The sequence below is a fragment of the Oryzias latipes genome, chromosome 13 (assembly GCF_053564925.1).
Source record: "Oryzias latipes strain Hd-rR chromosome 13, Olatipes_Hd-rR_3.1".
In the NCBI taxonomy this organism is placed as follows: Eukaryota; Metazoa; Chordata; class Actinopteri; order Beloniformes; family Adrianichthyidae; genus Oryzias; species Oryzias latipes.
The window spans coordinates 6,320,251-6,338,115 of NC_136249.1; the positions used below are offsets into that span (position 1 = coordinate 6,320,251).

Sequence of the window (17,865 nt, forward strand, 5' to 3'; positions counted from 1 at the left end):
CTTGTCGTTAGAGACATGATCAGCAAATAAGTTCTGTTCCAAAAGCAACACTACAAAACTGTCATATCTCCAGACGTTTCCAATTTAAGAAGTAAACACATGCTTCTGCCCAGTTTAGAGCTGGGGACCTTTCGCGTGTTAAGCGAACGTGAGAACCACTACACTACAGAAACCTCTCATGTTGCTGGACTTACTTTTTGGATCAGGTAAGAGAATATGAGGAAGAAACATTGCGTGAAAGCCAAAATTTGGAGTTAAATTCTTTATCCATTTCAATTCAACATGAGGTTCCAATGATTTATCTTGGGAATGTGAGCCCGGTTCTATTGCCTTGAGATGAGAAAAGTCTTCCATATGCATGATTTGTAGCTTGAAATAAATGGACAATACTTTCTTCACTCAGTTTTGTATAAGCAATGTCAGACCACGGCATGTTGTGACTTGATTAGTGGAAGGTACATCATGAGCAAAGAAATGCTGTAGCGCTGTGTTTATTGTCTGGTCTCCAAATGGTTCTGCTTTATTTCTTTTCATCAGATGAATGTTTCTGCCCAGTTTCGAGCTGGGGACCTTTCGCGTGTGAGGCGAACGTGATAACCACTACACTACAGAAACCTTAGTGGTTCATACTTTAAAATAACACACCTTGTTGATGACTTTAGAGAAAAGAAGGGCCAAGGTATGTGCGTAAAACAACATTTGCGGACGCTCTGAAACCTGTGTGATCTTGTACACTAACAAGTTGTTTTACAAGATGTATGAGAGGCTGAATCAAGGTGTTCAGGTCCCCCAGAAATTTGTATTGTTCTCCAGCAATTAGATGAAGAACGCATTGGTAGATGGTGATACTACCATATGTGTTTGATGCTTGTAATTCTAGCCCAGTAAAGATTAGACCCACAGGATTACACCTTGGAACCAAATGTTGTATTTCCTCTTTGAGTCAAAGAATTTGGGGAAAGTGCTTGTGGAATAGACAGAGAAATGGATATTGTCATGGAATCTGTTGACCCTGTGCCACTCCAAGCAATTATGCACTGGTGACAGCATGAAGGTACAAGTTTGGCATTTGCACATGTGCTAGCTACCAGTGGAGAATGCCTTTGGCCAGTATGGGGATTGAACCCATGACCTTGGCGTTATTAGCACCACGCTCTAAACCATCTGAGCTAACTGGCCTTTCACAGCATGTTTGCTTGTCGTTAGAGACATGATCAGCAAATAAGTTCTGTTCCAAAAGCAACACTACAAAACTGTCATATCTCCAGACGTCTCCAATTTAAGAAGTAAACACATGCTTCTGCCCAGTTTAGAGCTGGGGACCTTTCGCGTGTTAAGCGAACGTGAGAACCACTACACTACAGAAACCTCTCATGTTGCTGGACTTACTTTTTGGATCAGGTAAGAGAATATGAGGAAGAAACATTGCGTGAAAGCCAAAATTTGGAGTTAAATTCTTTATCCATTTCAATTCAACATGAGGTTCCAATGATTTATCTTGGGAATGTGAGCCCGGTTCTATTGCCTTGAGATGAGAAAAGTCTTCCATATGCATGATTTGTAGCTTGAAATAAATGGACAATACTTTCTTCACTCAGTTTTGTATAAGCAATGTCAGACCACGGCATGTTGTGACTTGATTAGTGGAAGGTACATCATGAGCAAAGAAATGCTGTAGCGCTGTGTTTATTGTCTGGTCTCCAAATGGTTCTGCTTTATTTCTTTTCATCAGATGAATGTTTCTGCCCAGTTTCGAGCTGGGGACCTTTCGCGTGTGAGGCGAACGTGATAACCACTACACTACAGAAACCTTAGTGGTTGATACTTTAAAATAACACACCTTGTTGATGACTTTAGAGAAAAGAAGGGCCAAGGTATGTGCGTAAAACAACAATTGCGGACGCTCCGAAACCTGTGTGATCTTGTACACTAACAAGTTGTTTTACAAGATGTCTGAGAGGCTGAATGAAGGTGTTCAGGTCCCCCAGAAATTTGTATCATTCTCCAGCAATTAGATGAAGAACGCATTGGTAGATGGTGATACTACCATATGTGTTTGATGCTTGTAATTCTAGCCCAGTAAAGATTAGACCCACAGGATTACACCTTGGAACCAAATGTTGTATTTCCTCTTTGAGTCAAAGAATTTGGGGAAAGTGCTTGTGGAATAGACAGAGAAATGGATATTGTCATGGAATCTGTTGACCCTGTGCCACTCCAAGCTTTTCAAAGCAATTATGCACTGGTGACAGCATGAAGGTACAAGTTTGGCATTTGCACATGTGCTAGCTACCAGTGGAGAATGCCTTTGGCCAGTATGGGGATTGAACCCATGACCTTGGCGTTATTAGCACCACGCTCTAAACCATCTGAGCTAACTGGCCTTTCACAGCATGTTTGCTTGTCGTTAGAGACATGATCAGCAAATAAGTTCTGTTCCAAAAGCAACACTACAAAACTGTCATATCTCCAGACGTCTCCAATTTAAGAAGTAAACACATGCTTCTGCCCAGTTTAGAGCTGGGGACCTTTCGCGTGTTAAGCGAACGTGACAACCACTACACTACAGAAACCTCTCATGTTGCTGGACTTACTTTTTGGATCAGGTAAGAGAATATGAGGAAGAAACATTGCGTGAAAGCCAAAATTTGGAGTTAAATTCTTTATCCATTTCAATTCAACATGAGGTTCCAATGATTTATCTTGGGAATGTGAGCCCGGTTCTATTGCCTTGAGATGAGAAAAGTCTTCCATATGCATGATTTGTAGCTTGAAATAAATGGACAATACTTTCTTCACTCAGTTTTGTATAAGCAATGTCAGACCACGGCATGTTGTGACTTGATTAGTGGAAGGTACATCATGAGCAAAGAAATGCTGTAGCGCTGTGTTTATTGTCTGGTCTCCAAATGGTTCTGCTTTATTTCTTTTCATCAGATGAATGTTTCTGCCCAGTTTCGAGCTGGGGACCTTTCGCGTGTGAGGCGAACGTGATAACCACTACACTACAGAAACCTTAGTGGTTGATACTTTAAAATAACACACCTTGTTGATGACTTTAGAGAAAAGAAGGGCCAAGGTATGTGCGTAAAACAACAATTGCGGACGCTCCGAAACCTGTGTGATCTTGTACACTAACAAGTTGTTTTACAAGATGTCTGAGAGGCTGAATGAAGGTGTTCAGGTCCCCCAGAAATTTGTATCATTCTCCAGCAATTAGATGAAGAACGCATTGGTAGATGGTGATACTACCATATGTGTTTGATGCTTGTAATTCTAGCCCAGTAAAGATTAGACCCACAGGATTACACCTTGGAACCAAATGTTGTATTTCCTCTTTGAGTCAAAGAATTTGGGGAAAGTGCTTGTGGAATAGACAGAGAAATGGATATTGTCATGGAATCTGTTGACCCTGTGCCACTCCAAGCTTTTCAAAGCAATTATGCACTGGTGACAGCATGAAGGTACAAGTTTGGCATTTGCACATGTGCTAGCTACCAGTGGAGAATGCCTTTGGCCAGTATGGGGATTGAACCCATGACCTTGGCGTTATTAGCACCACGCTCTAAACCATCTGAGCTAACTGGCCTTTCACAGCATGTTTGCTTGTCGTTAGAGACATGATCAGCAAATAAGTTCTGTTCCAAAAGCAACACTACAAAACTGTCATATCTCCAGACGTCTCCAATTTAAGAAGTAAACACATGCTTCTGCCCAGTTTAGAGCTGGGGACCTTTCGCGTGTTAAGCGAACGTGAGAACCACTACACTACAGAAACCTCTCATGTTGCTGGACTTACTTTTTGGATCAGGTAAGAGAATATGAGGAAGAAACATTGCGTGAAAGCCAAAATTTGGAGTTAAATTCTTTATCCATTTCAATTCAACATGAGGTTCCAATGATTTATCTTGGGAATGTGAGCCCGGTTCTATTGCCTTGAGATGAGAAAAGTCTTCCATATGCATGATTTGTAGCTTGAAATAAATGGACAATACTTTCTTCACTCAGTTTTGTATAAGCAATGTCAGACCACGGCATGTTGTGACTTGATTAGTGGAAGGTACATCATGAGCAAAGAAATGCTGTAGCGCTGTGTTTATTGTCTGGTCTCCAAATGGTTCTGCTTTATTTCTTTTCATCAAATGAATGTTTCTGCCCAGTTTCGAGCTGGGGACCTTTCGCGTGTGAGGCGAACGTGATAACTACTACACTACAGAAACCTTAGTGGTTGATACTTTAAAATAACACAACGTGTTGATGACTTTAGAGAAAAGAAGGGCCAAGGTATGTGCGTATAACAACAATTGCGGACGCTCCGAAACCTGTGTGATCTTGTACACTAACAAGTTGTTTTACAAGATGTCTGAGAGGCTGAATGAAGGTTTCAGGTCCCCCAGAAATTTGTATCATTCTCCAGCAATTAGATGAAGAACGCATTGGTAGATGGTGATACTACCATATGTGTTTGATGCTTGTAATTCTAGCCCAGTAAAGATTAGACCCACAGGATTACACCTTGGAACCAAATGTTGTATTTCCTCTTTGAGTCAAAGAATTTGGGGAAAGTGCTTGTGGAATAGACAGAGAAATAGATATTGTCATGGAATCTGTTGACCCTGTGCCACTCCAAGCTTTTCAAAGCAATTATGCACTGGTGACAGCATGAAGGTACAAGTTTGGCATTTGCACATGTGCTAGCTACCAGTGGAGAATGCCTTTGGCCAGTATGGGGATTGAACCCATGACCTTGGCGTTATTAGCACCACGCTCTAAACCATCTGAGCTAACTGGCCTTTCACAGCATGTTTGCTTGTCGTTAGAGACATGATCAGCAAATAAGTTCTGTTCCAAAAGCAACACTACAAAACTGTCATATCTCCAGACGTCTCCAATTTAAGAAGTAAACACATGCTTCTGCCCAGTTTAGAGCTGGGGACCTTTCGCGTGTTAAGCGAACGTGAGAACCACTACACTACAGAAACCTCTCATGTTGCTGGACTTACTTTTTGGATCAGGTAAGAGAATATGAGGAAGAAACATTGCGTGAAAGCCAAAATTTGGAGTTAAATTCTTTATCCATTTCAATTCAACATGAGGTTCCAATGATTTATCTTGGGAATGTGAGCCCGGTTCTATTGCCTTGAGATGAGAAAAGTCTTCCATATGCATGATTTGTAGCTTGAAATAAATGGACAATACTTTCTTCACTCAGTTTTGTATAAGCAATGTCAGACCACGGCATGTTGTGACTTGATTAGTGGAAGGTACATCATGAGCAAAGAAATGCTGTAGCGCTGTGTTTATTATCTGGTCTCCAAATGGTTCTGCTTTATTTCTTTTCATCAGATGAATGTTTCTGCCCAGTTTCGAGCTGGGGACCTTTCGCGTGTGAGGCGAACGTGATAACCACTACACTACAGAAACCTTAGTGGTTGATACTTTAAAATAACACACCTTGTTGATGACTTTAGAGAAAAGAAGGGCCAAGGTGTGTGCGTAAAACAACATTTGCGGACGCTCTGAAACCTGTGTGATCTTGTACACTAACAAGTTGTTTTACAAGATGTCTGAGAGGCTGAATGAAGGTGTTCAGGTCCCCCAGAAATTTGTATCATTCTCCAGCAATTAGATGAAGAACGCATTGGTAGATGGTGATACTACCATATGTGTTTGATGCTTGTAATTCTAGCCCAGTAAAGATTAGACCCACAGGATTACACCTTGGAACCAAATGTTGTATTTCCTCTTTGAGTCAAAGAATTTGGGGAAAGTGCTTGTGGAATAGACAGAGAAATGGATATTGTCATGGAATCTGTTGACCCTGTGCCACTCCAAGCAATTATGCACTGGTGACAGCATGAAGGTACAAGTTTGGCATTTGCACATGTGCTAGCTACCAGTGGAGAATGCCTTTGGCCAGTATGGGGATTGAACCCATGACCTTGGCGTTATTAGCACCACGCTCTAAACCATCTGAGCTAACTGGCCTTTCACAGCATGTTTGCTTGTCGTTAGAGACATGATCAGCAAATAAGTTCTGTTCCAAAAGCAACCCTACAAAACTGTCATATCTCCAGACGTCTCCAATTTAAGAAGTAAACACATGCTTCTGCCCAGTTTAGAGCTGGGGACCTTTCGCGTGTTAAGCGAACGTGAGAACCACTACACTACAGAAACCTCTCATGTTGCTGGACTTACTTTTTGGATCAGGTAAGAGAATATGAGGAAGAAACATTGCGTGAAAGCCAAAATTTGGAGTTAAATTCTTTATCCATTTCAATTCAACATGAGGTTCCAATGATTTATCTTGGGAATGTGAGCCCGGTTCTATTGCCTTGAGATGAGAAAAGTCTTCCATATGCATGATTTGTAGCTTGAAATAAATGGACAATACTTTCTTCACTCAGTTTTGTATAAGCAATGTCAGACCACGGCATGTTGTGACTTGATTAGTGGAAGGTACATCATGAGCAAAGAAATGCTGTAGCGCTGTGTTTATTGTCTGGTCTCCAAATGGTTCTGCTTTATTTCTTTTCATCAAATGAATGTTTCTACCCAGTTTCGAGCTGGGGACCTTTCGCGTGTGAGGCGAACGTGATAACCACTACACTACAGAAACCTTAGTGGTTGATACTTTAAAATAACACACCTTGTTGATGACTTTAGAGAAAAGAAGGGCCAAGGTATGTGCGTAAAACAACAATTGCGGACGCTCCGAAACCTGTGTGATCTTGTACACTAACAAGTTGTTTTACAAGATGTATGAGAGGCTGAATGAAGGTGTTCAGGTCCCCCAGAAATTTGTATCATTCTCCAGCAATTAGATGAAGAACGCATTGGTAGATGGTGATACTACCATATGTGTTTGATGCTTGTAATTCTAGCCCAGTAAAGATTAGACCCACAGGATTACACCTTGGAACCAAATGTTGTATTTCCTCTTTGAGTCAAAGAATTTGGGGAAAGTGCTTGTGGAATAGACAGAGAAATGGATATTGTCATGGAATCTGTTGACCCTGTGCCACTCCAAGCTTTTCAAAGCAATTATGCACTGGTGACAGCATGAAGGTACAAGTTTGGCATTTGCACATGTGCTAGCTACCAGTGGAGAATGCCTTTGGCCAGTATGGGGATTGAACCCATGACCTTGGCGTTATTAGCACCACGCTCTAAACCATCTGAGCTAACTGGCCTTTCACAGCATGTTTGCTTGTCGTTAGAGACATGATCAGCAAATAAGTTCTGTTCCAAAAGCAACACTACAAAACTGTCATATCTCCAGACGTCTCCAATTTAAGAAGTAAACACATGCTTCTGCCCAGTTTAGAGCTGGGGACCTTTCGCGTGTTAAGCGAACGTGAGAACCACTACACTACAGAAACCTCTCATGTTGCTGGACTTACTTTTTGGATCAGGTAAGAGAATATGAGGAAGAAACATTGCGTGAAAGCCAAAATTTGGAGTTAAATTCTTTATCCATTTCAATTCAACATGAGGTTCCAATGATTTATCTTGGGAATGTGAGCCCGGTTCTATTGCCTTGAGATGAGAAAAGTCTTCCATATGCATGATTTGTAGCTTGAAATAAATGGACAATACTTTCTTCACTCAGTTTTGTATAAGCAATGTCAGACCACGGCATGTTGTGACTTGATTAGTGGAAGGTACATCATGAGCAAAGAAATGCTGTAGCGCTGTGTTTATTGTCTGGTCTCCAAATGGTTCTGCTTTATTTCTTTTCATCAAATGAATGTTTCTGCCCAGTTTCGAGCTGGGGACCTTTCGCGTGTGAGGCGAACGTGATAACTACTACACTACAGAAACCTTAGTGGTTGATACTTTAAAATAACACAACGTGTTGATGACTTTAGAGAAAAGAAGGGCCAAGGTATGTGCGTATAACAACAATTGCGGACGCTCCGAAACCTGTGTGATCTTGTACACTAACAAGTTGTTTTACAAGATGTCTGAGAGGCTGAATGAAGGTTTCAGGTCCCCCAGAAATTTGTATCATTCTCCAGCAATTAGATGAAGAACGCATTGGTAGATGGTGATACTACCATATGTGTTTGATGCTTGTAATTCTAGCCCAGTAAAGATTAGACCCACAGGATTACACCTTGGAACCAAATGTTGTATTTCCTCTTTGAGTCAAAGAATTTGGGGAAAGTGCTTGTGGAATAGACAGAGAAATAAATATTGTCATGGAATCTGTTGACCCTGTGCCACTCCAAGCTTTTCAAAGCAATTATGCACTGGTGACAGCATGAAGGTACAAGTTTGGCATTTGCACATGTGCTAGCTACCAGTGGAGAATGCCTTTGGCCAGTATGGGGATTGAACCCATGACCTTGGCGTTATTAGCACTACGCTCTAAACCATCTGAGCTAACTGGCCTTTCACAGCATGTTTGCTTGTCGTTAGAGACATGATCAGCAAATAAGTTCTGTTCCAAAAGCAACACTACAAAACTGTCATATCTCCAGACGTCTCCAATTTAAGAAGTAAACACATGCTTCTGCCCAGTTTAGAGCTGGGGACCTTTCACGTGTTAAGCGAATGTGATAACCACTACACTAAAGAAAGCTTTCATGTTGCTGGACTTACTTTTTGGATCAGGTAAGAGAATATGAGGAAGAAACATTGCGTGAAAGCCAAAATTTGGAGTTAAATTCTTTATCCATTTCAATTCAACATGAGGTTCCAATGATTTATCTTGGGAATGTGAGCCCGGTTCTATTGCCTTGAGATGAGAAAAGTCTTCCATATGCATGATTTGTAGCTTGAAATAAATGGACAATACTTTCTTCACTCAGTTTTGTATAAGCAATGTCAGACCACGGCATGTTGTGACTTGATTAGTGGAAGGTACATCATGAGCAAAGAAATGCTGTAGCGCTGTGTTTATTGTCTGGTCTCCAAATGGTTCTGCTTTATTTCTTTTCATCAGATGAATGTTTCTGCCCAGTTTCGAGCTGGGGACCTTTCGCGTGTGAGGCGAACGTGATAACCACTACACTACAGAAACCTTAGTGGTTGATACTTTAAAATAACACACCTTGTTGATGACTTTTCTAGAAAAGAAGGGCCAAGGTATGTGCGTAAAACAACATTTGCGGACGCTCTGAAACCTGTGTGATCTTGTACACTAACAAGTTGTTTTACAAGATGTATGAGAGGCTGAATGAAGGTGTTCAGGTCCCCCAGAAATTTGTATCATTCTCCAGCAATTAGATGAAGAACGCATAGGTAGATGGTGATACTACCATATGTGTTTGATGCTTGTAATTCTAGCCCAGTAAAGATTAGACCCACAGGATTACACCTTGGAACCAAATGTTGTATTTCCTCTTTGAGTCAAAGAATTTGGGGAAAGTGCTTGTGGAATAGACAGAGAAATGGATATTGTCATGGAATCTGTTGACCCTGTGCCACTCCAAGCAATTATGCACTGGTGACAGCATGAAGGTACAAGTTTGGCATTTGCACATGTGCTAGCTACCAGTGGAGAATGCCTTTGGCCAGTATGGGAATTGAACCCACGACCTTGGCGTTATTAGCACCACGCTCTAAACCATCTGAGCTAACTGGCCCTTCACAGCATGTTTGCTTGTCGTTAGAGACATGATCAGCAAATAAGTTCTGTTCCAAAAGCAACACTACAAAACTGTCATATCTCCAGACGTCTCCAATTTAAGAAGTAAACACATGCTTCTGCCCAGTTTAGAGCTGGGGACCTTTCGCGTGTTAAGCGAACGTGAGAACCACTACACTACAGAAACCTTTCATGTTGCTGGACTTACTTTTTGGATCAGGTAAGAGAATATGAGGAAGAAACATTGCGTGAAAGCCAAAATTTGGAGTTAAATTCTTTATCCATTTCAATTCAACATGAGGTTCCAATGATTTATCTTGGGAATGTGAGCCCGGTTCTATTGCCTTGAGATGAGAAAAGTCTTCCATATGCATGATTTGTAGCTTGAAATAAATGGACAATACTTTCTTCACTCAGTTTTGTATAAGCAATGTCAGACCACGGCATGTTGTGACTTGATTAGTGGAAGGTACATCATGAGCAAAGAAATGCTGTAGCGCTGTGTTTATTGTCTGGTCTCCAAATGGTTCTGCTTTATTTCTTTTCATCAAATGAATGTTTCTACTCAGTTTCGAGCTGGGGACCTTTCGCGTGTGAGGCGAACGTGATAACCACTACACTACAGAAACCTTAGTGGTTGATACTTTAAAATAACACACCTTGTTGATGACTTTTCTAGAAAAGAAGGGCCAAGGTATGTGCGTAAAACAACATTTGCGGACGCTCCGAAACCTGTGTGATCTTGTACACTAACAAGTTGTTTTACAAGATGTATGAGAGGCTGAATGAAGGTGTTCAGGTCCCCCAGAAATTTGTATCATTCTCCAGCAATTAGATGAAGAACGCATTGGTAGATGGTGATACTACCATATGTGTTTGATGCTTGTAATTCTAGCCCAGTAAAGATTAGACCCACAGGATTACACCTTGGAACCAAATGTTGTATTTCCTCTTTGAGTCAAAGAATTTGGGGAAAGTGCTTGTGGAATAGACAGAGAAACGGATATTGTCATGGAATCTGTTGACCCTGTGCCACTCCAAGCTTTTCAAAGCAATTATGCAATGGTGACAGCATGAAGGTACAAGTTTGGCATTTGCACATGTGCTAGCTACCAGTGGAGAATGCCTTTGGCCAGTATGGGGATTGAACCCATGACCTTGGCGTTATTAGCACCACGCTCTAAACCATCTGAGCTAATTGGCCCTTCACAGCATGTTTGCTTGTCGTTAGAGACATGATCAGCAAATAAGTTCTGTTCCAAAAGCAACACTACAAAACTGTCATATCTCCAGACGTCTCCAATTTAAGAAGTAAACACATGCTTCTGCCCAGTTTAGAATTGGGGACCTTTCGCGTGTTAAGCGAACGTGAGAACCACTACACTACAGAAACCTTAGTGGTTGATACTTTAAAATAACACACCTTGTTGATGACTTTAGAGAAAAGAAGGGCCAAGGTATGTGCGTAAAACAACAATTGCGGACGCTCCGAAACCTGTGTGATCTTGTACACTAACAAGTTGTTTTACAAGATGTCTGAGAGGCTGAATGAAGGTGTTCAGGTCCCCCAGAAATTTGTATCATTCTCCAGCAATTAGATGAAGAACGCATTGGTAGATGGTGATACTACCATATGTGTTTGATGCTTGTAATTCTAGCCCAGTAAAGATTAGACCCACAGGATTACACCTTGGAACCAAATGTTGTATTTCCTCTTTGAGTCAAAGAATTTGGGGAAAGTGCTTGTGGAATAGACAGAGAAATGGATATTGTCATGGAATCTGTTGACCCTGTGCCACTCCAAGCTTTTCAAAGCAATTATGCACTGGTGACAGCATGAAGGTACAAGTTTGGCATTTGCTCATGTGCTAGCTACCAGTGGAGAATGCCTTTGGCCAGTATGGGGATTGAACCCATGACCTTGGCGTTATTAGCACCACGCTCTAAACCATCTGAGCTAACTGGTTTCACAGCATGTTTGCTTGTCGTTAGAGACATGATCAGCAAATAAGTTCTGTTCCAAAAGCAACACTACAAAACTGTCATATCTCCAGACGTCTCCGATTTAAGAAGTAAACACATGCTTCTGCCCAGTTTAGAGCTGGGGACCTTTCGCGTGTTAAGCGAACGTGAGAACCACTACACTACAGAAACCTTTCATGTTGCTGGACTTACTTTTTGGATCAGGTAAGAGAATATGAGGAAGAAACATTGCGTGAAAGCCAAAATTTGGAGTTAAATTCTTTATCCATTTCAATTCAACATGAGGTTCCAATGATTTATCTTGGGAATGTGAGCCCGGTTCTATTGCCTTGAGCTGAGAAAAGTCTTCCATATGCATTATTTGTAGCTTGAAATAAATGGACAATACTTTCTTCACTCAGTTTTGTATAAGCAATGTCAGACCACGGCATGTTGTGACTTGATTAGTGGAAGGTACATCATGAGCAAAGAAATGCTGTAGCGCTGTGTTTATTGTCTGGTCTCCAAATGGTTCTGCTTTATTTCTTTTCATCAGATGAATGTTTCTGCCCAGTTTCGAGCTGGGGACCTTTCGCGTGTGAGGCGAACGTGATAACCACTACACTACAGAAACCTTAGTGGTTCATACTTTAAAATAACACACCTTGTTGATGACTTTAGAGAAAAGAAGGGCCAAGGTATGTGCGTAAAACAACATTTGCGGACGCTCTGAAACCTGTGTGATCTTGTACACTAACAAGTTGTTTTACAAGATGTATGAGAGGCTGAATCAAGGTGTTCAGGTCCCCCAGAAATTTGTATTGTTCTCCAGCAATTAGATGAAGAACGCATTGGTAGATGGTGATACTACCATATGTGTTTGATGCTTGTAATTCTAGCCCAGTAAAGATTAGACCCACAGGATTACACCTTGGAACCAAATGTTGTATTTCCTCTTTGAGTCAAAGAATTTGGGGAAAGTGCTTGTGGAATAGACAGAGAAATGGATATTGTCATGGAATCTGTTGACCCTGTGCCACTCCAAGCTTTTCAAAGCAATTATGCAATGGTGACAGCATGAAGGTACAAGTTTGGCATTTGCACATGTGCTAGCTACCAGTGGAGAATGCCTTTGGCCAGTATGGGGATTGAACCCATGACCTTGGCGTTATTAGCACCACGCTCTAAACCATCTGAGCTAACTGGCCTTTCACAGCATGTTTGCTTGTCGTTAGAGACATGATCAGCAAATAAGTTCTGTTCCAAAAGCAACACTACAAAACTGTCATATCTCCAGACGTCTCCAATTTAAGAAGTAAACACATGCTTCTGCCCAGTTTAGAGCTGGGGACCTTTCGCGTGTTAAGCGAACGTGAGAACCACTACACTACAGAAACCTCTCATGTTGCTGGACTTACTTTTTGGATCAGGTAAGAGAATATGAGGAAGAAACATTGCGTGAAAGCCAAAATTTGGAGTTAAATTCTTTATCCATTTCAATTCAACATGAGGTTCCAATGATTTATCTTGGGAATGTGAGCCCGGTTCTATTGCCTTGAGATGAGAAAAGTCTTCCATATGCATGATTTGTAGCTTGAAATAAATGGACAATACTTTCTTCACTCAGTTTTGTATAAGCAATGTCAGACCACGGCATGTTGTGACTTGATTAGTGGAAGGTACATCATGAGCAAAGAAATGCTGTAGCGCTGTGTTTATTGTCTGGTCTCCAAATGGTTCTGCTTTATTTCTTTTCATCAAATGAATGTTTCTGCCCAGTTTCGAGCTGGGGACCTTTCGCGTGTGAGGCGAACGTGATAACCACTACACTACAGAAACCTTAGTGGTTGATACTTTAAAATAACACACCTTGTTGATGACTTTAGAGAAAAGAAGGGCCAAGGTATGTGCGTAACACAACAATTGCGGACGCTCCGAAACCTGTGTGATCTTGTGCACTAACAAGTTGTTTTACAAGATGTCTGAGAGGCTGAATGAAGGTGTTCAGGTCCCCCAGAAATTTGTATCATTCTCCAGCAATTAGATGAAGAACGCATTGGTCGATGGTGATACTACCATATGTGTTTGATGCTTGTAATTCTAGCCCAGTAAAGATTAGACCCACAGGATTACACCTTGGAACCAAATGTTGTATTTCCTCTTTGAGTCAAAGAATTTGGGGAAAGTGCTTGTGGAATAGACAGAGAAATGGATATTGTCATGGAATCTGTTGACCCTGTGCCACTCCAAGCAATTATGCACTGGTGACAGCATGAAGGTACAAGTTTGGCATTTGCACATGTGCTAGCTACCAGTGGAGAATGCCTTTGGCCAGTATGGGGATTGAACCCATGACCTTGGCGTTATTAGCACCACGCTCTAAACCATCTGAGCTAACTGGCCTTTCACAGCATGTTTGCTTGTCGTTAGAGACATGATCAGCAAATAAGTTCTGTTCCAAAAGCAACACTACAAAACTGTCATATCTCCAGACGTCTCCAATTTAAGAAGTAAACACATGCTTCTGCCCAGTTTAGAGCTGGGGACCTTTCGCGTGTTAAGCGAACGTGAGAACCACTACACTACAGAAACCTCTCATGTTGCTGGACTTACTTTTTGGATCAGGTAAGAGAATATGAGGAAGAAACATTGCGTGAAAGCCAAAATTTGGAGTTAAATTCTTTATCCATTTCAATTCAACATGAGGTTCCAATGATTTATCTTGGGAATGTGAGCCCGGTTCTATTGCCTTGAGATGAGAAAAGTCTTCCATATGCATGATTTGTAGCTTGAAATAAATGGACAATACTTTCTTCACTCAGTTTTGTATAAGCAATGTCAGACCACGGCATGTTGTGACTTGATTAGTGGAAGGTACATCATGAGCAAAGAAATGCTGTTGCGCTGTGTTTATTGTCTGGTCTCCAAATGGTTCTGCTTTATTTCTTTTCATCAAATGAATGTTTCTGCCCAGTTTCGAGCTGGGGACCTTTCGCGTGTGAGGCGAACGTGATAACCACTACACTACAGAAACCTTAGTGGTTGATACTTTAAAATAACACACCTTGTTGATGACTTTAGAGAAAAGAAGGGCCAAGGTATGTGCGTAAAACAACAATTGCGGACGCTCCGAAACCTGTGTGATCTTGTGCACTAACAAGTTGTTTTACAAGATGTCTGAGAGGCTGAATGAAGGTGTTCAGGTCCCCCAGAAATTTGTATCATTCTCCAGCAATTAGATGAAGAACGCATTGGTAGATGGTGATACTACCATATGTGTTTGATGCTTGTAATTCTAGCCCAGTAAAGATTAGACCCACAGGATTACACCTTGGAACCAAATGTTGTATTTCCTCTTTGAGTCAAAGAATTTGGGGAAAGTGCTTGTGGAATAGACAGAGAAATGGATATTGTCATGGAATCTGTTGACCCTGTGCCACTCCAAGCAATTATGCACTGGTGACAGCATGAAGGTACAAGTTTGGCATTTGCACATGTGCTAGCTACCAGTGGAGAATGCCTTTGGCCAGTATGGGGATTGAACCCATGACCTTGGCGTTATTAGCACCACGCTCTAAACCATCTGAGCTAACTGGCCTTTCACAGCATGTTTGCTTGTCGTTAGAGACATGATCAGCAAATAAGTTCTGTTCCAAAAGCAACCCTACAAAACTGTCATATCTCCAGACGTCTCCAATTTAAGAAGTAAACACATGCTTCTGCCCAGTTTAGAGCTGGGGACCTTTCGCGTGTTAAGCGAACGTGAGAACCACTACACTACAGAAACCTCTCATGTTGCTGGACTTACTTTTTGGATCAGGTAAGAGAATATGAGGAAGAAACATTGCGTGAAAGCCAAAATTTGGAGTTAAATTCTTTATCCATTTCAATTCAACATGAGGTTCCAATGATTTATCTTGGGAATGTGAGCCCGGTTCTATTGCCTTGAGATGAGAAAAGTCTTCCATATGCATGATTTGTAGCTTGAAATAAATGGACAATACTTTCTTCACTCAGTTTTGTATAAGCAATGTCAGACCACGGCATGTTGTGACTTGATTAGTGGAAGGTACATCATGAGCAAAGAAATGCTGTAGCGCTGTGTTTATTGTCTGGTCTCCAAATGGTTCTGCTTTATTTCTTTTCATCAAATGAATGTTTCTGCCCAGTTTCGAGCTGGGGACCTTTCGCGTGTGAGGCGAACGTGATAACCACTACCCTACAGAAACCTTAGTGGTTGATACTTTAAAATAACACACCTTGTTGATGACTTTAGAGAAAAGAAGGGCCAAGGTATGTGCGTAAAACAACATTTGCGGACGCTCCGAAACCTGTGTGATCTTGTACACTAACAAGTTGTTTTACAAGATGTCTGAGAGGCTGAATGAAGGTGTTCAGGTCCCCCAGAAATTTGTATCATTCTCCAGCAATTAGATGAAGAACGCATTGGTAGATGGTGATACTACCATATGTGTTTGATGCTTGTAATTCTAGCCCAGTAAAGATTAGACCCACAGGATTACACCTTGGAACCAAATGTTGTATTTCCTCTTTGAGTCAAAGAATTTGGGGAAAGTGCTTGTGGAATAGACAGAGAAATGGATATTGTCATGGAATCTGTTGACCCTGTGCCACTCCAAGCAATTATGCACTGGTGACAGCATGAAGGTACAAGTTTGGCATTTGCACATGTGCTAGCTACCAGTGGAGAATGCCTTTGGCCAGTATGGGGATTGAACCCATGACCTTGGCGTTATTAGCACCACGCTCTAAACCATCTGAGCTAACTGGCCTTTCACAGCATGTTTGCTTGTCGTTAGAGACATGATCAGCAAATAAGTTCTGTTCCAAAAGCAACCCTACAAAACTGTCATATCTCCAGACGTCTCCAATTTAAGAAGTAAACACATGCTTCTGCCCAGTTTAGAGCTGGGGACCTTTCGCGTGTTAAGCGAACGTGAGAACAACTACACTACAGAAACCTCTCATGTTGCTGGACTTACTTTTTGGATCAGGTAAGAGAATATGAGGAAGAAACATTGCGTGAAAGCCAAAATTTGGAGTTAAATTCTTTATCCATTTCAATTCAACATGAGGTTCCAATGATTTATCTTGGGAATGTGAGCCCGGTTCTATTGCCTTGAGATGAGAAAAGTCTTCCATATGCATGATTTGTAGCTTGAAATAAATGGACAATACTTTCTTCACTCAGTTTTGTATAAGCAATGTCAGACCACGGCATGTTGTGACTTGATTAGTGGAAGGTACATCATGAGCAAAGAAATGCTGTAGCGCTGTGTTTATTGTCTGGTCTCCAAATGGTTCTGCTTTATTTCTTTTCATCAAATGAATGTTTCTGCCCAGTTTCGAGCTGGGGACCTTTCGCGCGGGAGGCTAAAATGGTTAAGCTTAACTCTCTTAACTTTTCCCATTCATTCTCTATGGTAGTTCTTAACACTACGGATGTAATATACTTTTTCGCCACTAGCGGGATTTTGGGGGCGCTGTTTCCACATCGCCGTAGTAGCAAGGATTTCACAGGAAGAGCATGCAGGAAGAGAGAACAACAACAATCTTGCGGTCAGACTAGATCCGATCGCTGTTAAAACATATCGCTGCTGAAACTCCAGTGGTTAAGATAACAGCTGGGATGAGAGGAACATCTTCAAACTAGAAACTTTGAGCAGTTAAGTGTTTGTATGTGTGCGTGTGTGTGTGTGTGTGTGTGTGTGTGTGTGTGTGTGTGTGTGTTTGTTTTCAAAACCTTTTTCATTTTACCAAAGGTAGTGTGGAGGTGAACAGGGTTTACATTACATTGTCTACGCTACTTTTACTATGCATAACATAAAACAGTATTTTATTATGCATTTAATGGATTATATATGCAGGTATATTGTACTATATGCAAAATCTGAGATCTGAGAAACTATTTTGCTGGATGATCAGTGAAGCCTCCTTCAAGTAGTGACGACAACCAGCTGGTTGGATTTGGTGTGCATTCTAAGAAGACCTGGAGGGATGTCTGGGAGAAAAGAGAAGATGGATGTGCATCATTTATCCTCAGGAAACAGTGTGTTTCAGGCAGCAAAATGTTCCTGCTCCAGCAGTACCTGAAGAAGAAAGAGGGTCAGACTAAGAGTTCTTCAGAACCTGCTCTTCCTAAACCTTCTTCTGATCCTCCAGGTCTGTGGCAGACAAGACCTTCATGCTGACGTTAGGAAAGATGGTAGAAATGATGTTTCCCATATTTTCAGTGTCTTCTTTAGAGATGGAAGATGGTGAAGAGTTGGAGAGAATGATGCTGTCTG

The 17,865-nt window shown here is 41.4% G+C and overlaps 1 protein-coding gene and 22 non-coding genes across 23 annotated transcripts in view; all 23 read right to left on the reverse strand.

Annotated features, from left to right (window-relative positions):
• LOC101159213 (dehydrogenase/reductase SDR family member 13) overlaps positions 1-17,865 on the reverse strand; it is a 336,613-nt gene that overhangs the window by 254,924 nt on the left and 63,824 nt on the right. The window lies entirely within an intron of this gene.
• Positions 543-615, reverse strand: trnav-cac (transfer RNA valine (anticodon CAC)). Its single transcript has one exon. It is a non-coding gene; the product is annotated as a tRNA-Val (tRNA).
• On the reverse strand, positions 1,105-1,179 carry trnai-aau (transfer RNA isoleucine (anticodon AAU)). The gene has a single exon. It is a non-coding gene; the product is annotated as a tRNA-Ile (tRNA).
• trnav-cac (transfer RNA valine (anticodon CAC)) lies at positions 1,738-1,810 on the reverse strand. Its single transcript has one exon. It is a non-coding gene; the product is annotated as a tRNA-Val (tRNA).
• trnai-aau (transfer RNA isoleucine (anticodon AAU)) lies at positions 2,310-2,384 on the reverse strand. Its single transcript has one exon. It is a non-coding gene; the product is annotated as a tRNA-Ile (tRNA).
• On the reverse strand, positions 2,943-3,015 carry trnav-cac (transfer RNA valine (anticodon CAC)). The gene has a single exon. It is a non-coding gene; the product is annotated as a tRNA-Val (tRNA).
• On the reverse strand, positions 3,515-3,589 carry trnai-aau (transfer RNA isoleucine (anticodon AAU)). The gene has a single exon. It is a non-coding gene; the product is annotated as a tRNA-Ile (tRNA).
• Positions 4,148-4,220, reverse strand: trnav-cac (transfer RNA valine (anticodon CAC)). Its single transcript has one exon. It is a non-coding gene; the product is annotated as a tRNA-Val (tRNA).
• On the reverse strand, positions 4,719-4,793 carry trnai-aau (transfer RNA isoleucine (anticodon AAU)). Its single transcript has one exon. It is a non-coding gene; the product is annotated as a tRNA-Ile (tRNA).
• trnav-cac (transfer RNA valine (anticodon CAC)) lies at positions 5,352-5,424 on the reverse strand. Its single transcript has one exon. It is a non-coding gene; the product is annotated as a tRNA-Val (tRNA).
• trnai-aau (transfer RNA isoleucine (anticodon AAU)) lies at positions 5,914-5,988 on the reverse strand. Its single transcript has one exon. It is a non-coding gene; the product is annotated as a tRNA-Ile (tRNA).
• On the reverse strand, positions 6,547-6,619 carry trnav-cac (transfer RNA valine (anticodon CAC)). Its single transcript has one exon. It is a non-coding gene; the product is annotated as a tRNA-Val (tRNA).
• On the reverse strand, positions 7,119-7,193 carry trnai-aau (transfer RNA isoleucine (anticodon AAU)). The gene has a single exon. It is a non-coding gene; the product is annotated as a tRNA-Ile (tRNA).
• Positions 7,752-7,824, reverse strand: trnav-cac (transfer RNA valine (anticodon CAC)). Its single transcript has one exon. It is a non-coding gene; the product is annotated as a tRNA-Val (tRNA).
• On the reverse strand, positions 8,956-9,028 carry trnav-cac (transfer RNA valine (anticodon CAC)). The gene has a single exon. It is a non-coding gene; the product is annotated as a tRNA-Val (tRNA).
• trnai-aau (transfer RNA isoleucine (anticodon AAU)) lies at positions 9,519-9,593 on the reverse strand. The gene has a single exon. It is a non-coding gene; the product is annotated as a tRNA-Ile (tRNA).
• trnav-cac (transfer RNA valine (anticodon CAC)) lies at positions 12,119-12,191 on the reverse strand. Its single transcript has one exon. It is a non-coding gene; the product is annotated as a tRNA-Val (tRNA).
• Positions 12,691-12,765, reverse strand: trnai-aau (transfer RNA isoleucine (anticodon AAU)). The gene has a single exon. It is a non-coding gene; the product is annotated as a tRNA-Ile (tRNA).
• trnav-cac (transfer RNA valine (anticodon CAC)) lies at positions 13,324-13,396 on the reverse strand. Its single transcript has one exon. It is a non-coding gene; the product is annotated as a tRNA-Val (tRNA).
• Positions 13,886-13,960, reverse strand: trnai-aau (transfer RNA isoleucine (anticodon AAU)). The gene has a single exon. It is a non-coding gene; the product is annotated as a tRNA-Ile (tRNA).
• trnav-cac (transfer RNA valine (anticodon CAC)) lies at positions 14,519-14,591 on the reverse strand. Its single transcript has one exon. It is a non-coding gene; the product is annotated as a tRNA-Val (tRNA).
• trnai-aau (transfer RNA isoleucine (anticodon AAU)) lies at positions 15,081-15,155 on the reverse strand. Its single transcript has one exon. It is a non-coding gene; the product is annotated as a tRNA-Ile (tRNA).
• On the reverse strand, positions 16,276-16,350 carry trnai-aau (transfer RNA isoleucine (anticodon AAU)). The gene has a single exon. It is a non-coding gene; the product is annotated as a tRNA-Ile (tRNA).